Source organism: Amblyomma maculatum, chromosome 6 (genome assembly GCF_055883805.1).
Source record: "Amblyomma maculatum isolate TAMU_Amacu chromosome 6, ASM5588380v1, whole genome shotgun sequence".
Lineage (NCBI taxonomy): Eukaryota > Metazoa > Arthropoda > Arachnida > Ixodida > Ixodidae > Amblyomma > Amblyomma maculatum.
The window spans coordinates 82970911-82994832 of NC_139349.1; the positions used below are offsets into that span (position 1 = coordinate 82970911).

Here is a 23922-nt window from a genome sequence, read left to right on the forward strand (position 1 = left end):
GACGTTTTACATTTCGTTTTACGTGTTTTTCTCTGCTATTTAACTTGGCCTGAACATGTTTTGTTATTGCTTACGTCCGCGACGCTGCTTGTTTGTCTGTGAAACGGCCTCTGAGCACGACGTCTTGGATCCCAACCTGAGCATACCACTCCCTCAGTTCAGACTGGAGGAGCGGCGCATCCCAAAATTTTTAGATGGTCACGACCTTTTTGCGGGATGTTAATGGTGCATTTTTAGTCGTCTACGACGCTCACAAGCATATCCCGCGATCGAAAGTATGCGTCGACGAGCGCTAATGCAGTCCTAGTGATACGCATTGACGTGTTTGCATGCCGCATTATTTTTGCTCGCTGCCTACAATCGATTTTGATCGTCTGTTGTTGCTGCTTTACGGGAACGTTGCCATAAATGCGGGAGAGCATGCAGGGTGATGGGTTAAGTTTACGGTTCTTTTGCCAGCAACTTGTACGTTCGAAGGCAGCGCGCTTGATATCCTAAAGTCACGCTTTCAGAACGCCGATTTAACCCCGCAGTTTTGAGCTGATGGCGTCGAGACCAGAGGTGGGACCGAGCCGATTCGTGTACATGTATACTGTCGCAATGACGCAATGTGCAGGAAAGACATTTCTCACGCTTTTTTTTTTTTTTTTTCGCTGCAGGCTCAAGTCCTTCGTCTCGTCTGCACAAGAACGTAGACTGTCGTTTCTTCAAAGAATTTGAAACTGGTCTCTGCTATCCGTGCTGGTAAGTCCAAAGCATTGTTTCCGTCCAGAAAGGGGCGTTTAAATTGACACGCGCACTTTTGTGGCACATATTGCTGATCACTGACATCTGCCTCAATGTATACTGCTTGGGATTCTCGTCGGAGAATATTTATGTCGCGTGCCATGTGTGTGTCTCCTTGCGTGTTGCCATTTTCGCTCATGCCGTGCAATATGGTGCACGCCCAGACAGTGACTTATCAATTGAGTTTCATTGTGTTTGAGGGCGTGTGCGAGTAAATGGTGTTATTTAACTTGCTGATCACTTATGTTAAGAACTGATAATAAATATTGGACTCGATCAAATCACTTAACAAGTGAAAAATCTGGGTTAGCTGGTGATCAGATGTCTTCAGCATTGAAGCAAACCATGTGTCACCCCTTCTTTGCTTTAAGACTGACTTTCTTTTTGTAATCGGTACATAAAAAGACCAGCGCAAAAAAAAAATAATAATTGCGGGGACAAAGGAACAAAAAATGACAGGACGGGCACTGAAATACGTTTTGTGTTCCTTTGTACCTGTTTTCTTTTTTTCGCTGGTCTTTTAGGGTGTAAGTATGAACCAACTGGCCCAAACAGCTATTTTGATTAAATGTGCTAATTTTCGTTAGCGAGCTAAGGAAAATTTTTATATCACTAATATTTTTCATTTGGGGATTTGCTATAGTTTCTACTCAGCTATTTCCATTCTGAACTTTTCAGCCTCCTGACCCATAGAAAGGAGGCTATGCCTGACCAATAACAACACATTCTTTTCCTTCTGTAGTTTCTGTTGTCAGACATTGTGTTATACTCATTACTACAATTCACTGGTACTGAGGCATTCCCTCATTGAAGTTAATGTGTATTGTCATTGTGCTAGCAGTTTGTCATAAATCTGCTATTCTAGTTTATTTAAGCAGTTATTTCGAATGTAAAGAGGTGGCAGATATTGTTACAGATATATCTAGGAACAGGAGTTGTAGCTTTTAAGCTCATTGTCAAAATATTTGAGTCATTGTTGTGGCATGTGTGGTGCCATTATTTTTTGTACTATAGTTATGTATGTACTAGTTACAAGTATCATGCTAATGTTATGAATGATACCTTTGCTGCAGCGTACCTGCCAGTAGGAGGAATACGGTGTAGAAGTGCTGTTGTTACCCCTGCTTCTAAAGATCAACCTGCTTTCTTCAGCGCTGGACGACTACTTACGGCAAGATTTGTGTGGTATGTATTTTTCGACATAGCTGTGGCATTGTGGTCTGTTCATTGTTGCTTTATGTCTATCAAAGAGCATATTTTTCGATGCTGAGGAGCAATAGCCCTGGCATTACATTGATTTTGGAACCATTCAGTGCTATTGAGCAAGATAGCAAGGGAGGAATGTTTTCAGTATGTAATCGATCTGAACATGTTGACTTCTTTTTATTGAGTGAGCTGTTAATGTATGCCTCTTCTCTTTTTTTCTTCAAAACCTAATATTTAAATTGTTTGCACTTGGTTCTCAGCAGTAAGGTTATGTTCTCTGATGGGTGTAATTTTCAACAACTCACATGCTCTTATGTTGCTAATGTCCACAATAGAATGAAACTAAAAATGAAGTACTGCAGGTGATATGTAATGGACGGTATTTTAGCACTTTCAGCTTTATTGTTTCTTTTGTGTTCTTTATATTGTTTTGTGCCATTTGTACTCAGCGTATTTTCCTTGTGTTCCACCACTACCATTTAACAAATATATATATATATATATATATATATATATATATATATGCCCCCACCCCTTATGTCATGTCTATGGGCCTATAAAGGGAGAATGAATGAAATGAAATTTGCAGTACAATTAGAACTGGATTGTGCAGCACAGTGGACATGTCTGTGGTAGAGGATAATGGTTGAATGGCTAATCAACCAAAATTGACTTAACTTTTGCATTTTAATTTTAGGGGACAGTATTATATACCAGAAATGAGGGTCCCCAATATTATAGGTGAGCCCAGTTCTTAAATTTTCTGAAAGAGCAATGTAGTTCAAAATACTGAACAAGGAAAGGCGTATTTGAAAACTATTGTCTTGCTTTCCCACATTGCATGTAAAAAATGTTGCTGCACTTGGTATTGTTGCCAGAATCATGTTAGCTTCTTCTGCATCATCAAAAACACAAAATATGTCTATATTATCTGAATAAGAAATGTCAGCAACACCCTTTTTTTAGTTATGTAACGTGGAAAAACCAACTTACAAAGCTTTTAAAGGAATATTTTTGATGCTCATTATGTTAGACCACATAGATGATTAGGAGGGTTTTAGGCCTAGGCTCACTCATTAATAGCCTTCAATTTTGCAGTTTTCATATTGCCTCTTATAAAAAAAAAAGAATAGATAATTAAGTCTAATCCTGAAGCTGTACCAGGTACCCAAAGTCCACATTGCTGCACAACCCACCGGCAGAGACTGCACGGGTATCTCTTCATAGTTTATGATTTGCAATCTGTAAAGGTAAAGAACATAATCTTCGAGAAATTTGTTGTGAACACTTTTTAATAATCATTCTTGTATAATATTGGTCAGCATTTACAATTTCATTAGTTAGGCATCTAAAGAGATAAGCAGTTGACAGTTCTGGCAAATTGCAGTTTATGAGAAGTTTTATTCCTGCTGCATGTGCTGCGAGCATTACATGAAACAGCAATACATAGAATCTCAAGCTTTGTGGTTTGTTCAAGGAATTATAGGGGTATTGAAGTGTATTGTTTTTTGCCTCCTGAGCAAGATAATGTAGTTTTGAAGTGAAACGGCAGTCTCGAGAAGTTTTTGGCATCGGCATAAGCTGATGTGTGGTGTGAAACTAGCAATGAACTTATGTAAAAGTTGCATTTTATTGTCATGCTTTACATAATTCTGCATCTGTGACATCACTGCAGTAATGCACATGTGCAGAAGGTGCTTTGGATGTGCCTTGCTATCATTGCTCTTTTAGCATGAAATGTTCCATCTTTCAGAAGTGGTATCCCGCATTTTATAAGGCATAGCCTCTGTGGTATATTCATGCCTTTTTCCAGGAATGTAAACTGCACTAAAGGCAGAAACAATAGAATGGCCTTAGACATACCCCTGCAGGAGCAAGCTCTGCAGGAACAAGCTTCATTCATTATATTCATGAGAAATGACAACGAATGCAAGAACAAAAGAACCTCCCCCCATCCCTCCCCCCCCCCCCCCCCAAAAAAAAAAGAAGAAGAAGAAGAGATTTGCAGTTGTCACTTGTGATGGATGATCAGATGACTAAAGACAGTGTAGTCTCAGGAAAACATTAACACTATAGGCAACATAAGATAATGTCATGAAGGACCAGAGACAGTGTTTTCTAGGAGGGTGAGACCATAGTGACTAGAAACAAGACCACTGGTATGGTCAGGTGTGAAAGCAAACTATAATGTTTGGGTGTTGGAGTGGAAACCAGCAAACAACAAAGGTGAAAGTGAAGGTGATAAAACAAAGTTTAACATAAAAAGCTAATGATAAAAAAAGGAGAACTGCACATATGAACGAGTAGAGGGAGGGGTTTTTTAAATCACATCTTTTGCCTTTATTAGGCTAGCTTCTATTTTATCAATATGTTTTCATTCATATTTCTTTAAATAACCCTCTGGGTAGTCCAACATCAGTGATGCCTATGGCTTGACCCTGCTCCTAACAAGAATATGTCTCATTGTATATTGTGTCTTATTGAGCATATTGTCAATTTTTTCTGAGATTGCAATGTGCTAGTTGTCTATGTGTGTGTTAGTGGCACAGGTAAAGCTCAGATTTGGAGAATTTTCATTGATCTATATATTGTGTGATTTCACAATTCTCATTATATAAACACTTGGAAGCCTGTACTGGTGCACTATTTCCATCTGTCTTCCTTTTTACTTGCCCTTTGTGCAGTGTTATTTTTATATGTGAATTAATTACTCCATAAGCATGTTTTGTGAGACTTTCTTCGTGAGTAACCGATTACAAGTTCTCTTTTCTATGCAGGTCAAATACGTGGTACATCCCTGCCCTGACTGTGCGGAGAAGATTATCCAGTCCCTTGCTGCAACTTCGGTGTATAATGAGGTGAAATAAACACCATGGTATGTTATCTTAACCGATTGTTCTGTAAATTCTTTTTGTTCACTCTGCAACATAAGTTACGGCTTGAATACAACATGACACAGCCTACCTCACCTGAAACATTGCTCACTGTCACACTGCAGACGACACAAAGATATTGCAATGTTTCAACATAATCTTTCCTTCCAGAAAATCTTGAAATGTATTGGTTAGCTCTATTCCTGCTTCCAGTGATCAAGTTTACGATGCAGATTGGTAATAGTACTCTTGTGTGGATAGCATATATATACCACAAGATGATGCTTAGATACCCTATGTAATATGGCATTACTTTAAACTGCTTGGAGGGCAACGTTATCCTTCTCCTGGTGGTATAAGCTTGCACCATAAAGGTGCAAAACTTTGCGCTCTTTGTCGTAATATAAATTTATACTCTAAAATGGTAACTTTGCACCTGTACATACAGGATAAGCTTACGTTGTCAAGGTGCAAACTTGCACCTTTGATGCAAGGGTATGCTTATGCCATCGACAGACTAAAACATAGGCCTTTATGAAAGGTGCAACGTTATGCCTAGGTAGAATACAGTTACACTGCTTGTGAAGGTGCAAGTTTATGCTACCAGAAGCGTAATGTTACACTACATGCAATGGTATAAATACTTAGTCTTCCAAGACACAGCGTAACCTTACCCCAAAAAGGTGTTAGCTCAGCGACAAGCAGTTTACCCCCCAAAAAGACTAAGATCACACCTTTTTTTTTTAGAGTGTAGAAGTACGATGTAAAAGAATTAATAGCTTATTTCTCAAGTGCACATGAAAAAAACTGAAATCCAACTTTCAAATCAACAAGCGCTGCTATAGTGGCCGAATATGCGCTTTGGTCGCAGCCTGCGTGGTCCACAGAATTTTGTCCACGAACGTACGCGCCTGCCCAAGCTGGGGATTTCCTCGCATTGGCTGATCGGACGATAGAATTTTTGTGGCAGGGCATGTTGGTCAGCCTAAGGGCCAACTTTCTCGGTAGCCCAAGGACGGTCAGTGAGAGATCCGAACTGTGAACGGGCACGCTCTCCCAAACAACGAACAACGGATGATTGCATGGGCCCAAAATATGCCTTCGAGTCGAAGAGTGCTCCGGAACTGCTATCTTTTGTAAGGCGTGTGTCTGGACTCGCAGCGGGGAGTCAAAAAGGACACCTGGATATTCGAAGGTGTGGATATGATGTGCCACAAAAAGCACATCATGTCGAAACTGCCTTATACTCAAGGTGGCTGAATTCTTGCGCGAAAAGTCCTTTGGTGTTTTACCAACGGGCAAAGAAGGGAGATTCGTGACGTTACTTGCAGGCCAGTTTATCAGAAAGGCGAGGGAGGCCATCACGCGTCTGTTTAACCATTACCGAAATATCAAATTATCAGGAATCAAGATGCAAATGATAAATTTGTGGAGTGATTGAACCTTGACCAGCTTGCGAAACATATTTAAAAAAAGTGAAATGAACGGTGAAAGGAACAGTGAAAGGAACGCAATGTAAAACGGCGATGCCATTTTTTTTTCTAGTATAGAAAAATGCAATTAGCTTCTTCGAGCAAATGTCGAGGATGTCGAATAACTCCTTCCAAGCGAAGACGTGTAATAAAAAACGCATATAGAGGCATGAAAACACACTAAGGCACTCTCCTCTATGCCCGTCATTACAAGTGAGCGCGACGCACGGAGTAATATCGTGCAAACAGCAAAATCCGCATGATAAGGGCAAGTGAACGTTGAAAACAAAAACAAAAATCTGCACTAAGGCAACGTACGGACTTCTCACAGTCTCTATACATCCTTAAAGAGCAAATGCTGCATGCAGTAGTATTATACGCCATTTGTGAGCATTCGAGTCAAAATTATAAGATTTGGGTGGAGCCCAAATATTTTTTAAAAGGTGTTCCTGGCGACTGTTCGCAACCGATTTCGGCGACACATCGCCGCTCTCAAACCTCCCCGGTTGACGTCACTGGGACTTTCTGGGTGTGTCCGCTTATTGGACACTACCAGGTCACGCCGGCGGGACGGGGCGTGAAGGTGCACCGACGCGACTTTTCTTTTTTTCTTTGAGCGCCGGCGTGGAGGGAAAAGGAGGAGCATGATCACTGATTAGTTCGGAGGTAATGAAGCCAGCTTAAAAATATTAGTGTTGCAGAGAGCATTGATGGGATACCTATTGCTCATGCGCGTCTTAGCAAAACAGATTTTCACGGTCCATTTTTTAAAAATAAGCGTAATTCGCTCAGTGAATTTTCTGCCCATACACAGTCATATATTCCCCCGCACGTTCGACCGTTAGCACAGCGCAGGGCCGGTAACATAACCATGCTTGCATAAGCCAAGTTTCTTTTGTTTACCCATGATTGATGATGACAAGAATGTTTACAGAATAAAACCAAATCGCGTCACAATTAATCGGTGCTGGGTGGCGTCTTATTTGCGAGGGAACCGTCACTATGTATCCCCATGCAAAAGCATGCATGATTGGTATATCGCATAAAGAAATATGTGCCGTTGCGAACCCGAACAGCCACAACTCGGATATATGTTCTTGTTGCTGCCAGTGATTTCGGCTTATGCACACTCATGTTTTTCGGGGATTCGCGCCTTATTACAGCTTGAAGGAAAAGCGAAAAACAAAAGAAATAGGCAGAAGAGAAGCCGCGGGACGGGGGAAGACAATACCAGAGCCGTATTTCCATCGCGGAGGGGGTCTCTTGGCAAAGGGTCCCCGTGACCGGCCAGCTAGGCTTTCTGAAGAAGGCGTCACACTAACTCACATTCGTGCCGCGGAGCGCTCAGCTCTTTCTCCTGACAACGCGGCATAGCCCACTGATCCCCCCCTAGCGCGAGAACGCAGATAGAATCGACCGACTATTCTATCAGTGTGTATAGGGTGGCATTCGGGGCCGACAGTATATCTGCCGCTGACTGCATAATAGCTCGTATACTGGCTCGTCTACGTTCTCTGCCAGCAGAGCCACGGAAGCTCCACTGGCGGCCTCTGGAGGCCGCCGTGCCGCAGGCCTCTCTCTACTAGAGCTGTTGTACGGCCCGAGGCTCGCCCAACACGTGCGTCTGCCCCGCTAAAGAAGGCTTCGCAGTACGCACGAGCTTTATGTTGTTAGTTGTTTTTACGTTCCTTCCTTTCTTATTCTTTTCCCTTTAGCCAAGCAAGCGTGCAGCGGGGCCGTGCGTCTCGCGGAGCATGCATTGTCTCCGGCGCCGCTCGATGAGTTACGCTCGTTTGTCCGAACCGGGCACCGAGAGGCGCGAGCGCGCGCTCCGCACCGTGGCGGGTGGTAAATCTCCCGCGCCGACGCGGCGACCACGGACGCGGCAGCGGCGGCGGCTTCTCCTCAGCTCTTGGAGCGGCAGCAAGTCTGCTTCGCCACGTCGCGCACGTACCACTCTCAGGCTCTTCCTTGATCTTTCTTTTTTTTCTTTCTGGCACACGCTCACTGATATACGTGCAGTGGACGGCAGTGCACAATGGTATACGTTGGGTACATTGGACCAAGCCCGATTTGAACATCGTCGGAATCGAAGAAACAGCTTAGCTGTAGCCACGGTATGGGATGAATGGCAAATGCAACCCTGTCGAACTGCTCCTGCATAACTACAAAAACTTCACCCAGGTGGACCGTGAGTCATCTACGAATGCGTTGGCCGGACCTCAGTTTCACAGCATAACAACTTATAGAAGCACCACAGTCACCCCCATTTATGTGAGTTTCTTAAAGAGCACAAGTCCTCCATAGCGACACACTCCAAGTAAACTTAAGCACAGCATCTGTGCTGTATAGGTACGTGGTGAGCTTTTTCAAACACTTTAAAAAGCTTGTATTTTGACTCTAGAAATCTGTCCGTGTAATTTGCGCAAGTGGCAAAAGCAAGGCGGGCATCGGATGTTGATGCCCGCCCTGCTTGAGAGGTTGATGAATCGAATATTAATTAACCAGAATCAACTCAGATTTGTATTTTTAGGGGCAATATTATATCGAGAAATCAAAAGCTATCAACAGCATCATTGAATCCCCCTTTAAATTTTCTTAACTGGCAGCGTGCACCTAAAAGCTTGTTGAGTTGGCTTTCCGGCGTTGCACATTCATCAACTGGCGTCTATTGCATCTTTTATGCACAAAATTCAGACGCCTTTGTGTCTTTGGTACTGTCGAAGAAGTTCATCCATTATCACGCGTAACGACGTCATTGCATAACAATGGAAAGGGAATTCACTGACTTAACGAACTTAAGCGCATTTTGGCACTGGATATTTCGAATAGGCAAAGCAACTGTTCACCGTTTGCACACACGAAGTCTTCAGGGACCTCGATTGTGTGCAGTTAGGGATAAAGGTTGATGAGGAAATAATAGAAGGGTGCAACGTGCGGAAATGAGAAAGCATTCCAAGTTCCGTGCTATAGTTTCGTTATGAGCTCGTTCTCTGTTTGGTTGCTTTTTTTTTTTTTTTTTTTTTTTGCGACTACAACTTTATTTTTACTTTTGATGCGTTCGCATTAAGATTCCCGGCCTACGATGTGGAGAAATAAAGGCTTCGAGGCTCGAAGCTCATTTGCGGCTCCCTGGCGAAAGCCGCACGAGACTGCTGTGTGGTGGTGCTTCGTGTTTATCTCGCTATTAGATGGCGCCGTACGTCTATCTAAAGAAAGACTCAATGTTTTTGTTTTGTTTTGAATTGTGCATGCAAGATTTCGAAATACTTTCATTGTTCTTCATAACTCATACTAGCTGGACAGTTTTTTTTTTTTTTTAATTTCTGTTCGTTTTTACACTTTTTTTCTTACTGCCGCTGTTACCTTTTCCATCAGCTCCCTCCGACGTTATATACGCAAGAGACAAGGAATGTCATACGGACTTGATCCAAGGAAGTCGGCGTATACACGGTAGGGCCAATTTCAACAGCGCTTAACAAGACGAGGACAGGAATAAGGCCATATTAGCAGGCACAAGAAATAATGGAAGTCGCCATGATAGCGAAGCTTAAAGTTGAATGCGTGAGCACACGCTCTGCTTTCACGTCGAACGAGGAGATTGCGTTCATCTTCGATTTTACGCAATTTTTCCTTCATTTTATTGGCACCTTTTACTAGCATTTAGGAGTATTTAACAGTGCTATTAGATGCCACGATAACTCCTTAATGACCCGACATATACTCCAAAAAAGAACCCTTGTCCTGAGAGAAGTAAAATTTTTAGTCCTTTGAACACCGTAAATACCTCTCCGCACGCGAGAGTAAAGCCGATACTCCTTTTCTGAGAAGAAAAAAAAAAAACCACCTTTTCTTGAGTGCGCTAGGCCGCGGGCCATTTACTCCCCTTTGGGTGGTTTTGAGTTTACAGCGTGGGGTGACCTGATTATATTGTACGTGGTGCGTCGCGCACACTGAATGCTGCGAACTAAAATTGTTTTGTTTTCTTTCTCCCCTGTGTTCTACCGCGTTGCTAAATTAATTGTCGAGTATGATCTGCTCTGGCCGGTATTCCGGCAGCGTACCTGAGGTTCAAAAGTTTAAACTTGCGGCTGACCTCGCTGTACAGCATACATTTAACTCGCCCAAAATGAGGCGTCAGCTGCTTCCCGATATCTGTTTAGGAGCGATAGCATAACGTAAGATAATCTTCGTGACAGGAGTGACTAAGCCTTATTTTGTTGCATGGCGGCATCAATCAATTACGCTGCTAACTGCTCGCTGTTGTGAAGCTGCATAACCATGGCGATGGAGTGTAACAAATTTACGAAAATGTAAGTAAGGTTCTAAGAAAGGGATGTGTTCCTTTGATATCAGACTGCGACCATTTAAGGCAACTCAATTAAATGAGAGAAAAACAAAGCAAAAATAATAATCACAGCCCGACAATATAGATTAGAAAGATTAGAACAGCATTACGCCAGAATACTATATGGCGCTTTTACGTGCCTCACAAAGGCAGGAAATTAACGTCCGTATAGAAGAGAGCCCGAAACTTACGACGAGTCAAACAAATGACATGTGTACAGTGTCAGTATCTGCTTCGTTTATACACTTCGCTGTCTTGGCATTTATTTGGCAGCCAACACGAATGAAATCGCTACTTAAGTCAAACTTTGAAATTAAAAGGTCTAAAGACCCACTAGCTGATTCCTTCATTCTTCTCTGCCACTTACTCGAGAGCAATTAAGTTACCGTTACATTAGGAACAAATTACTGGGAATGCCTGGCCGACGCGAAGCTGATCACTGTTGTTGTCTATAGCAATCGAAAGGGATATTTCCTGCAAGGGCTATATACCATAGTGATTTTTTTTTTTATTAACAAAACGTCGAGTGTTTCGGCTCACCTTAAAGTGATCTCCTGACGTGAAAGCTCACGTACCGGTGACGGTTGGATAGGTCCACTCCAACTGCACAAATTCCACCATAGCGCACGACGGCAGTGAGAAACTCACGTAAGCTTCCTCTTGACGCATAATCCACAGATTAGCCGCTGTCTTGCCCAGATGAGAGCGTCGGCGCACTCCTGCAGGAAGCAACAAAACAGGGAACGATCATCGTAGAGAGAGAGAGAGAGAGACCCTTTAATGACAACAGAGATTTTAGCCGGCGTTTAAATTTCGCTGAGATGCTACTCTGTGCAGGAAGGAGAATTCGGGAGGTAAAGATGAAAAACGAATAGTGAGGAGATTAAAATCGTGCACGCTCTTGCAACAGGTTTATTTGGGCGCATTAAAAGTTTAAACTATAGACTCGCCGTGTCTGTACCGTGTATTCATATATGATCTACACATGAAAAATATGTGACCTGCTAAACGTATACACTCTTAATCTCGTTCCACATAGGTTCCAGTTATAAGTGGAACTTCTTTAAAGGTTCCACTTATAAGCGGAACATATGTGGAACCAGATTAAGACTGTAAAAATGACCACCGATATGAGAGTAGGATTATGAGCAGGATATTACAAGATTATGCACAGTGTATTCGTTTATACGGGCAGAAAATTATGCCAACTGATGGGCTTGAGCCGACAAAGTATACTATAGGTTTCCCTCAGTTTGGTTTATGGGGCTTAACGTTCCAAAACGACTCAGGCTATGAGACTATAGTGGATGGAGGCTATAGTGGACGGCTCCAGAAATTTCGACCACCTGGGGTTCTTCAGCGTGTACTGACATGGAACAACACACTGCCTTGCTTTTCGCCTCCATCGAAAAGCGGCCCGCCGCTATAGTGCTATACCGCCGCGGCCGGAATTCGAACCCGCATCCTTGGGCACAACAGTCGTGCGCTTAACCGCGTTTGCACTACCACGGCGAGGCCGACCAAGGATATCTAGGAGACTGGTCAGGACCACAAGGTTATGAGACTGTTCATGACAAAAAAATTATCAGAAAGAAATCGGGCATAATCAAAGAGATGTTTACGTTCCCCCCGATTGGAGTGAACAGCTATGACAAAGTCGTACGGCGCAGTGTTTCTTATTTTCTTTTTCTTTTTTTTTTTTTTTTTCAGAGGCTTGTCCAGAATCCGAACGAGAATTCCCCAAAAAAGCGCAGCGTGGCGACACAAAATAAAGCAGCGGTCAACAGATTCAAGCATACACTAACGACATATGCGCAATTAAACTAGCAAAACATCTCTCTAAAACCCTGTCAAGGGTAAAGGCTGGTTTTCGAGCAGGATTAAAGTGATATAATAGGCTGAATATGCCTTAAAACGATAACATTGCACGCAAATGACAAAGCTGGTGAAGAAAACTTGAATATACACATCGAAGCCCGTGGCACAAGCTTTCTGGACAAGCTTCGCGTGAACGTGCTGTTTAAAGTTTGTGCAGCAAGGAAATGGACAGCGACTAACCAGTACACGTTCGAATGTGTCAATGTTATCTTGGTGACAGAACTATTTGTCATTGCGACAAAACATTGCATTGAAAGCGTAACTGAACAAACGAGTGTATGAATCTAAACCCAAATAAAAAGAGCATAAAGCACGATTCAAATTCTTGGGGAACAAAAAAATATAGAAGGGAAAAGTATATGGCTCCGTATAGCATGATTCCACATTTTCTTTCCAATACGAACTTGGTTTACAACTGCATCGCACTACGAAGAATACGCTGGTCAATAAAGCAGAATATACATATCGCTTGGCCCCAATACCAGTATAAAACGTCACATGTATCATGTACGCGTATGCATTGAATATGCAGCAGTGTATTTTTTTCTTACACAACTATAGGTACCCAATAATATCATATACCATGCGATATTGCGTACATGCTAAAAAAGCAGCATTTCGAAAGCTCACTGTCAATGGAACCATATGGCCGTAACGGTTGATTTCCCATGTAAGCATTCCTGCCGTGCAGGCATCGACGACAAGCGTAATGCGGCTATATTCTTTAATAATACATGACGACAACTGTTCGTTTACCCCCTACTGAATTTATATTTCTTGACGGATTACACAGACTATTATTATTGTGTAATCATAGAATTATAAACATGGTAATTTTCTCTTACGCACTCAACGGTGGCACGAGGGAAAGAAAAAAAAAATCATCGCTCAGTGAGTTTCGGGCACACTTAATAAGGGCCATATTTCAGAACACCCGCTTATATGGTTCCCTCATCATATATGAGGAGCCCTTCACGTTTCCTCAAACCAAGTGAGGAACGGTGCTGCAGGAAATCACACAATTTCAAACAGCCCTTAGCCGTTCCTTAAAGGGACACTAAAGACAGCCAAAGATAGTATGAAAATCTAATAAACTACATTTGGTGACACTGTCGCCGCATATCCGGCAGCAAAAAATCGAATAATTGCTGAGATATTGCGATAAGAAGTTGAGGTTTTTTCTTGTTCCCGCCGGTCGAATTCAAACTGTGGCCTCCAACTACGTAGTTGGAGTTGAGTGACGCACACTATGACGTAAGCGGAGACTCCGTGATAACTAGCGAGCCGGCGCGGCCCGCGGCGTCGCATCCCTCAAGGGCCAACTTGGCAACAGCGTACTCGCAATGACGGCCTCAGCCGAAATAAATAAAACGATGAAGAGAGTAATTTACCGAGCGATGGGCCCATAAAGGAAGAAAAAGAAAACATAGAGCGCTTGTAATGCACAATACTTTACATGTTTCTTAAGCTTTTGCGCTCCTTCTTGCACTGTGTATAAACAAACCGAGCTCTTGGTCATCGCAACGCTTCCTGACATGTTTACATACAAATCAGATTTAGTTACCAGCAAAATAGTGTCCTCGCTGCTGCGCTTGTCAGTTTTGAAGCTTCGTCGCACTTTTTTCCTTTAAGGTTTGTGCTACAGCTCCGTGTTCAGCGAAAATTACGTCCACGATAGCAGAACATGACCGAAGTGCCGTCGCCACTACATTTGCCAGCGCTGTGAAATTCCACATGTTAAAATGGATCCAGTGCACAATATAGTGCGCATAGGCATCCAGAACATTAGTTGCAAGACGTGAGAGCAGGCAGCATGCGCCGATGATCAAGAAGTAACTTTTAGACCGGCAGCAGAAACACTCGATTGTAAATGGGGCCATGACATAAAAACTAGAAATATTCCCAAGCTTCTTGTGGCGCGGCGTAGCCGAGCGGCTACGCCGCGCCACAAGAAGCTTGGGAGCCGAGCGGAAATGAAGAAAAAAAAAAAAAAAGCGGCGTAGCCGAGCGGTTAGCGCCGAACGTTACGGATCCAGCAATAGCGAGTTCGAGTCTCACCGCTCCTGGCAGTTTTTTTTTTTTTTTTTCTACAAATCGATTTTTTTTAACCTTTTGTAATGTATTTCTGGTGCTTCGTTATTTTTAGTTTTTACTTTTTACCCGAGGCCCTTTTTTTCGCCGGGCGCCGAGCGCAATATATCGACGCTCTCCTTGGTATGAGCGGCAAGTATGCCCCTTTTGTTTACGACGCCTGCAAATAGTACGTTGAAGGTCTTGTTGACGCAGTACATGTTGGTCAGATGTGCCATGATTTAGTGAACAATTGAATGATAATGCGTTTTTCCTTCGGTACTTAGCATATGTATGCTTTTCGTGGCGTACGTAGCTGCAGTCAAGCAATCAGGTCGCAGTCGAAGCGGCAGCGGCGGCGATTTGTTGGCGCAGAAGTGTGAACGAAGGAGTGTGTCGGCGGTAGCGGATTTCGCTCGCTCGTGCCTCCGAATGCTCAAATGGGAACCATCAAGGCGCATCTGCTGCTCCAAGCTCGTAATTCAGGCGCTGCAGGTTCAAACAAACTATCCGAGTGCGCACGAAATGCCTGAGCCGAAACATAACCAAAACTGAAGTGGGCGCCTGTGGCGCCTCCAAGTATATTTTTGTATTTGCCTTGCAACGTTTACGTTGTCTTTTCGGCGTCGTTTACGTATGATAAAAGCGTGTTATCATGTTTGAGAAAAAACGTACTGCCGCATTCAAACATGCAACGTAATTCGCAGTTGTGAGCCTCCGGGATACCTAGCGCGTCACGTGATTTGTAGTTGCGAGCCTCGGTCGTTTGGCAGTGGTGGCGATACCTGTATTTCTGTTATTCTTCTTTACTACCTTATAACAGCTCTGTTTTCAGTAAGAGTGGTCATTTTGTAATCAGGAACTGGCATTCTATCGATGCAAACCCACTTCCTTTCTCTCTTTAGTGTCCCTTTAAAGGGCCACTGTCCAGGGCCTTTTAAGCAAAGGAGCCCAGTGTTTCGATCAGGCACCGGAGATAGTCTGTGCAAAATGCTGCAGTGACACGCGCGCCGCAAAGCATCGAAAATACAATTCAAAGCTATCTCATGCTCTCCTCCGGGAAGCCAGATTCCCCGTTCCCTGCGCTGGCTCGACGGGCCACGATAATGACGTACGTACCGGGAACGACGTCAATTGGTCCGTCTCGCTGACTGACGGGAGAAGGATGGGTGTCTACCGCTCGCAGCGCGCTTTTCCCTCGCCACGGCCAGGCTGAATCCAGCGGCGCGCGCTCCCTCGACCGTTTCTTTTTTTTTTTTTTTTTTTTTCGCGCTCGCGGAGAGCCACGCCCCACCTCCCGCCAAACGCGGAGGAGGAAGGGGAATTTGTATTGCGGAGGCTAGATGACCTCGGGCAGGAGACTGAAAAACCTTTGCGAGGGAATGGAAGGAGAGAGGCATGACAGAATCGGGTGATTGCGGTGGCTGTAACTGCGTTATTAGTTACTCTTTTCAAAAACATTTTGCGGCCTTGTGTTCTAGGGGCGAAGTCTCACAGTCACCGAGGAAGAAAATATTTTCGACCGGAGGGTGGACAGTGGGCCTTTAGTAGACACAATGATCAGAACGACAATGAGCGGCTTGCATGGATCTGGTGTCGAGAATATGCGCCTAACATGAAAAATGTACTGGTCAAAATAACCAAAATAAAGCAAGCACTCATTCGTAACACTGTATTTGTTTCCAGGTCCCCCCTGACGTGTGCTCGTCTGGATTTTTACACGTGTTATTTCCGCATTCTAGATGAATTTGCAGGAAAACACAGTTGGTCTGGCGACGTGCAAATGCATTGCATGGACGCAGTGCAGCGGTATAGCACCGAATGTTCGCCAATATGAATTCGGCACAGTGCCGCCTCACAGCGCATGCGTGGAGCGAGCTAGGGGTTGTGCAGCGAAGCATGCATATACTATTCTATAGACCTCCTTCACTCCGGCTACGTCACGAAAATGCGGTGGCGCTGTCGTCGTTAGTGACTTTCGCGTGGTAGGCAAAAAAACGCTTCAGTCGCTTTGCCTACCGTGATTGTGCGATGGCTTGCTGCTGCCGGGGAATGCAGAGCACCATGCCGACTAATCGCGTCGCTATGACATGTGTTGAAAGACACACAAGAGGAAGTTTAGTAAGCTTGCATAGGTTTCTTGCCGAGAATGGTCGCCGTAAACAGTGGTGGGCCGCCGCGGTGAAGCGCCAAGGCTGGATACCGACGCCTGCTCATCGAATATGCGGCAAATACTTCGTCACGGCTAAGCTGAAACTTATTCACCTTTACGCCAGAGCGGTCTACCGGATCAAAGGTCGCGAATATCTCGAGTTTGGCCTTTTTACGACGCGTGATGGGATCTTGGTACTGTTTTAGTGCTGGTGCGGGCGCGGGTGCGCAGGTAACATATGTACACGAGGCAGTCATATATATGTTGTAATGCGTAGGCCTGTTTCTTTGTTGGAGCATGCGTAGATATTTTACCTTTGTAAACTCTTCCTCAAGCCCATTTTTTCGCTTTGTATGTAATCGCAGTGAGCTGCTACGCAAGTGATCTGTGTAGCACTCCTCGATCCGTGATGTACCATATTGCATGGCTAAACTTCGCCGCGTTCACGCCAAATTATTTTAATCTACTTCCTGATGAAGATTTCCACTTCACGTTGACAGCTACTGATTTGGATTGGAGCTGCATTTTTTATTTATGCTGAGCGCTTTTATTAGTATTCACAGCGGCTGATTGCGAATGCGAGTTGTGGGGTTTATCTTACATTGAAACGTGTGTGGCCGAGACCGAACTGGGCCGCCCTAACTACGGAATCACGGGTGAAGGTAAAAACGGCCCCAGAAAAGAGTTCCTCAGAAGATACAGCCCCGAAAAAAGGGTCCCTGAAATATATAGCCCCGGAATAATCGTCCAGAAAGGTCCTATCAGGAAGCGGCCTCTAGGAAAAAATGTCACCGAAGAAATTGACTGAAAATCTGCCCGGAACTCACTTCGCGAAAAATTTAACATCTTATTGGATGCCTTTTTGTTTGTTTTTTTAGAATAGATGTAACTATTGTTTGGGCACTATGCCCTCTGGGTGTTTTACAGGTTTACAGGAACTAGAGAAGGCTTGGCGAGAAAGCATTGCAAAAAAAAAAAAAAAAAAAAAGAACCCCATCGCTATAACATCCTGCGAGTATTATACAGTGCATAGTTCCTAGTTTCCAAACTGGGAAATATCGCTCTTTAATATAGGTCTAATCACCCGGCTAATATTACACATTCGAGAGACGTGTTTGCCCTCGACAGCACAAATTTCGGCGCCATAACGTTTTTTTTTTCTTTGCGAACACACGGCATCAGTGCCATGTTTTGCAAATTTCAAGCGGACGGGTAGAAAGAAGCACTGTAGCATACATTATGGCGGCTAGACACAAGGAAACTCAGTCTACGTTTTTAGTAAACAGAACTACAGAACGTAAAAAAAATAAAATAAAACGGCGGGGTTCAAAATATACATAATGTTCGCTAAAACCATAAACACAATGTAAGATAAAAACATTGAAAGTTGATTACAATGAGCGTAATTCATCGCTGATAAGCCAAGCACCAGGAAAGGGGAAAGCTCGACTTTGCAGTACGTTTTATTGCATCTGTTTGGAGAGGTTTTATCCGGGGCCATTTTTTCCTGGGACGTTTTTACCGGAACCCACGGAACCACAGTGGCCGCTGCAGCTCGTAATTGTAATGCAAGCTAACAGTGCGACTACCCGTGATAAAATTGCTACCTTTAACGACGACAGCCGCCCACGAACAAAGCAAATATATAACAGATGCGCAGCGTTGTGATCTCAACGAATAACGAAATGATACGCAAATCCGCGCGGTGTAAAGGCTACTGTTGCCATGCTGACCTAAATCATCTTAACCATACAGCCGCTCGACGCTAGCGAGGTGCTTCGTGCTTACCAAGAACGCTCATTTGCCGCTCGGTGTGAAGAATCATCCGATTATGCTATGATGCTTCGAGCGGACTATTCGTACGCGGTTTGCGAGCGCTATTTATGAGCAAGAAAAATCCCCGTCAGCTTACTTGACTGAAAGGTAGTTGTAAGCTTTGTAATTCTCGATGCGTTCCATGCATAATTTTCTGGGACAAAACAGAAAATAGATGCCAACGTCGCTCATTTTCCTCGGCTGGCAGCAACGCTTCTCTTGTGCGCCTTGAACCCAATCCCCATCGGTACGGCGTGCGGGTCCGTACGCTGCACGCCGTGTACGTAGAGTTTTTCAGTGTATCGCTTCTGTTCTCACCGCTGAGGCTCACGAAATACTAGCACATATGGTCACTTCGTCTGCCTAGAAGGCGCCTGCAAATCACAATAACACGGCCTTGACAAGCTCGGCCACTGTACCCCGGCCGCGGTCGTGCTTTTTGCCTACCGTGGGATCGCTGACGAGAGCAGCGCCACCTCGATCGTCTTGTTTGTTTGCAAACATGAAGGAGGTCTATTCTATAGGAGCCAAGGGAGAATGTTCATGTGCCTTGTGATTTCTGTGCACATGCCCCTAAAAATGTGTGCACACCCTGTTGTTTTTTGAAGACACCCTTTAACCGCAACGATCTATTTTTGCGAAAACCGATATATGTGAAGATGGTCTTCTAAACTGAGCAGCAAATAAAATAAAATAAAAAAAAATTCGGCTCCAGTGTATATACATATATAAATCCCGTGAAAAATTACGCGAACTGTGTTTCTGGTGTTGTGTGCAAAATTGCCCTCACCTGCGGCAGGTGACAAGGAGATGCTTTAATGAACGGGCAAGTGAACAGTTTGATAGCAAAGAACAGCAGTGGAGGCCACCTATAGTAGCACAACATTGCGAGAACTGTGAAATCAAGGGTAAGCTAGGAAAAAGTGCCTTGCACTTCGTGTTTTGCAATATGCGACTTGTTTCATTTATATTTATTTATTTATTTTTTTTTTTTTGCAATAAAAGACAAGACTGAAAGCGAAGTCGCCGAAGCCGTTCACAATTTAGCATTAGTGAAAAATGCATCAGAGCTGTATCTTCGCTTTCCAAAGATACGAAATCGCTTTTTTGGATCTTCATATATAACTTTGCGATGCCTGCGTTCTCCCGTATATATTCTTCGGTGTAAATGTTTATTAGGCTGCAAAGTGCGGTTTTATTTGCATTTATTGACCATCTTCACATTTTTGTTCCTTGTTGTTTTTACAGTTTTCTTGTTTTTCAGGCCCACAAGTGTATGATTTTCGCCTTTTTTTTTTAATTTGCACACATACATTCAGTTTTTGTAGTTCATGTTATTTTTACTTTACGTATCTCTTTTAAAGTTTCCTCTTCTCACTGTCGCCTTTTTTTTTTTTTTTTTTTTCCCCGGCTTTCTGTTGTTGTACATCGCCCCATCTACACTGCTACCTCGCGAGTTTTCCGTCGCTTTCATTGTATACTGTCATTTCCTTTCTTGTCCTTTTGGTTTCAAACTTTGTCTTAAACCTCCCCTATAGATATGCTGGTTGATTTCAGTGCTATTTAAATTGGCATCCTGCAATCATGCGACTTTCTTTCGTTTCATTTCTTTCTTCCAAGAAAGCGTCTTAAAGGTTGGCTTCACAAGCAAAGTATGCCAGTGAAAAGCCGACGGCCTGCATTTTTAACGGTACATTTAACACTAATATTCTTAATGCACGGTTATCACTGGAGCATTCCTAATCGTCGGGGCTGCTTTTATATGCTTGGTAGTTGGTACAGCTGCCAGATGTAACGTCACAGGCGATAGCAATGAACCACCGCGATTCGCAGGTTCCGTTACTCAAAGTTGAAGCAATCAATTGGAGACGCCGAAGGAGTAATCTAAAAAAGGGTCTTCACAGAATGGTCCCAGGGCCGGAATATTACATTTCCCGTGAAATTATTATTTTAGCGTTTCGTAATTAATTGCAACGAGCCAAACTTCCCCTTATCGCCTGGATCAGCCAGTCTATGCAGATGATAATAAAATATATGCAGAACCGTACGAAACAAAACCTTAATTCATGACAGGGAAAGATTGATCAGGAAAGCATTGAGCAGGCCGTCCTTGAACCACCCCCCAAGGAAAGAAAGAAACAGAACAAAAAGCCAGCACATTGCAAGGAAGGAATAGGTCTGGGGGTTTGACATCACTAATTGAAGACGAAGACCTCAAGCGCGTTTCGTCCGAAATATCGGGCGCTCAATCCCGGCCGAGGGTGGTGCATGGCGCACGGTCAGCCATGCGCCAAGCAAGGGCGAGCGCCGCGGCGTGCGTGATAGCGAGGTAGGCGGGACGCGCGTTCCGGAACCGTATCCGGCCGCGCGCGACTTTGAGCGATCACTTCCGCAAACGCGTGCTATAACGGCCGAGGAAAGAGAGCGAACGCGCGCCCTTAGCTACCCCCAACCACCGACACCTCCCCCACGCCCACTCCTTCTTCTCTTCCTTTCGTCACTGCCGGCGTCCAAATCTAATTATCGACCACGCTTCGGTAACCACGACATCCACTCGACGTTCTCTTCGCAGCGCATAAATATATATAATAGTTTTCTGTTTTTTTCTTCTTTCCGCGCAGAAGGCGCAATTGTGCATGTGTATATATCTTCTTCGCATACGCGCACGAGACTACTTCACACGGGTCGAAAACTCGCGCTCACGCATATGGACGCGTTACGGCGTAGCCATTGTTAGAGGAAACAAATCTTCGCCGGATGACTTCACCCCGCGCGCGCGTCCTGGCCGTTTTGCCGGCAGGGTCAGCGTCGCGTAATAGCCCTCAGAGGCGCCAAGTAGCGTAGCGGTGGTTTGTTTTATTTTGAGCTTTTATTTGTTGCCTTCCCTGTATGGTCATTCCTTTTTTTCTTTAAACGCATACACACTAAGGAATGAACTACCAAGAGGGCTGAGGGGTCTACAAAAACGCCCCCTTCCCGTCCGCGAAACCCGGCCGCCATCATCTTTCAGTACAGCAACTCGCGGATTGCTTCCCCGAGGCGAACGAGGTGTGGGCGATTAACAAGGCCAACCGAGCACAAAGCGCGTCTCTTTCCACGCTGCGAGGGAAGTAAATAGAGAGATTTAGCCTGCCGGAGACGTACTAACGTAGACGTACACTGGTTTACCGGACGCCCCCTAACATGCGCTTTGACAGGGGTGCATGGTGGCGATCGCAGCCACTGCACCTGTGCATCGGAGCTGTCCGGTAAACTGGTATCCGTCTATGTTAGTATGTCTCCGGAAAACTTTAGTATGTTTCCGGAAAACTAAATCTCTCTAATAGAGAGAGGAGACCAGAGCGCAGACGTGTACCGGTTTACAGGACGCCTATAGCTCCTGCGCACTAACATCATGTGGCCACTGTACTTGCGCAGGAAGGGTACATGTATATGCTGGCACGTCTATAGGATATGCTAAACCTCTGCTAAAACACGCCGTGACTGATGTGCGACTACTGTCATCCATTGACATCGTGACACGCGCAGCCTCGGGCGGGAGATTTTGTCTTGGAGTCGGAGATCCAAGTCGCGCGGTGGTGACGTTCATTTCCGACAAAGAGACTTTTTAAAACTTTCAAATAACACCAAAATTGTTATGAGCATTCACATTGGTGTATGTAACATACAGCACAAGTGAAACTGGCTTAGATCACACGGCAGCAGCAAGCGTACATTAACACGGGAAGGCATGTTCGATCGCGGTCATGCCTTACAGTCTTGTCCGGCCGAGGTCGATTTGGGAGATTGGACACCGTGGACTGGACAAACGACTCGACGCCTTCTCAGTCTGAGTCATAGAGCAAACTGCGGACGGATATATCCAAAGCCTCCAGCATTAAATCTATAGAAGGTTAACTTTACGCTTTAGAATAATAAAAAAATATATGCGCAGACCTCATCCTATATTGCATGGCATACATGAAGTGGAAGCTTTTTCTGGGAATACGAACAGAGAGGTGGAATTATGACAGAAATGTCTAAATTTTCCCCTCCCGAACCTGTATGTATATATATATATATATGCGGGTAACGAATGCGCATGCGCAGATTCGTACTGAACTCGACATGTCCGCAGGGCGCACGCACGGTATACGCATACCGGAGCACACCGAATACATCTTGCCGCTGCTTTCTTAGACGCGATAGTTCGCTTTGAAAGCTGGAGTTCACTTTATGCTACGCTCACTATCGCCCACGCGACAAATTATAAGCAATGAACATCCCTTCTTTTCTAGATAACTTGGCGATCTTCAAACTGGCTAGCCTATAGCTGCACGGCCGTGCTATCTCTAAGCTGCGTATCATCATCGTCATCAGCTGGACTCTACCCACTGCCGGACGAAGGCCTCTCCCATACTCCTCCAGTTAACCCGGTCCTGTGCTAGCTGCATCCACTTGACCCCTGCGAACTTCTTAACCTCATCCGCCCACCTAACTTTCTGCCGCCCCCTGCTACGCTTTCCTTCCCTCGGAATCCAGTTTGTTACCCTAAGCGACCATCGTTCATCCTCTCTTCGCACTCGCCCATGCTCATTTCTTCTTCTTGATTTCCACTAATATGTCATTAACTCGACTTATTTCTTTGACCCACTCTGCACGCTTCGTATCTCTTAATGTGTAAGCCTATCATTTTCCTTTCTATATAGCTCTCTGCGTTGTCCCCAATTTAAGGAACTCTTTTCGTTAGCCTCAAGTACAGGTAAGATGCAGCTGTTATATACTTTCCTATTGAGCGATACAGGTAAGCTGCTATCAGTGATCTTGAAGCGGTGAACTGTGTATGCATCGTCATCTATACCAACGGCACGCATTCTCAAGCTTTTTGTTGGTCTTGACATTTTTTTTCCATTTGTATACTTTTTTTTTTAATAAAACGACTATAGTTTTCTCATCAGTGATTACAGATAGAAGTTTTTGTCGACCCAGAGCTACTGTGTTTTGACTTCTTGTCACTAGAACCTGCCACTATGCACACTACCAAAGCCCACTGCATGCACTTGACGAGGCACGGAAGTGCCTTGTTTTCAAGTTGCGCTTATCAGCCGGCGCCGAGGACCAACCCCCGAAATAGTTCATTTTATAAGCGATCACCGAGTTCTAGCGTATAAACAGCAGCACAAGTTGAAAGCATTTTCCGGCATGTGACCTCAAACGGCATTGTTGTGCGTGGTTGCGGCCGTGAAACGCTAACAGACACATGTAAAGAAGGGACAAAATATAAAAAGGATCCAGACCAAGAAAAGGACATAATGTAAGATGCGTGGAGAAAAACAAGAAATT

General features: G+C 44.3%; 2 long non-coding RNA genes across 2 annotated transcripts in view; one reads left to right on the plus strand and one right to left on the minus strand.

The window, feature by feature from the left end:
- Positions 1-657: 657 nt before the first annotated feature.
- Positions 658-4881, plus strand: LOC146186121 (uncharacterized). The gene is made up of 3 exons (XR_014708082.1): positions 658-744; positions 1860-1971; positions 4770-4881. It is a non-coding gene; the product is annotated as an uncharacterized LOC146186121 (long non-coding RNA).
- The window catches only part of LOC146186122 (uncharacterized), a 129339-nt gene continuing 108723 nt past the window's right edge, over positions 3307-23922 (minus strand). Inside the window, exons 3-4 of the long non-coding RNA XR_014708081.1 lie at positions 11226-11404; positions 3307-3819 (exon numbers count right to left, since the gene is read on the minus strand). This is a non-coding gene — a long non-coding RNA (uncharacterized LOC146186122). The remainder of the gene's footprint in view (positions 3820-11225; positions 11405-23922) is intronic.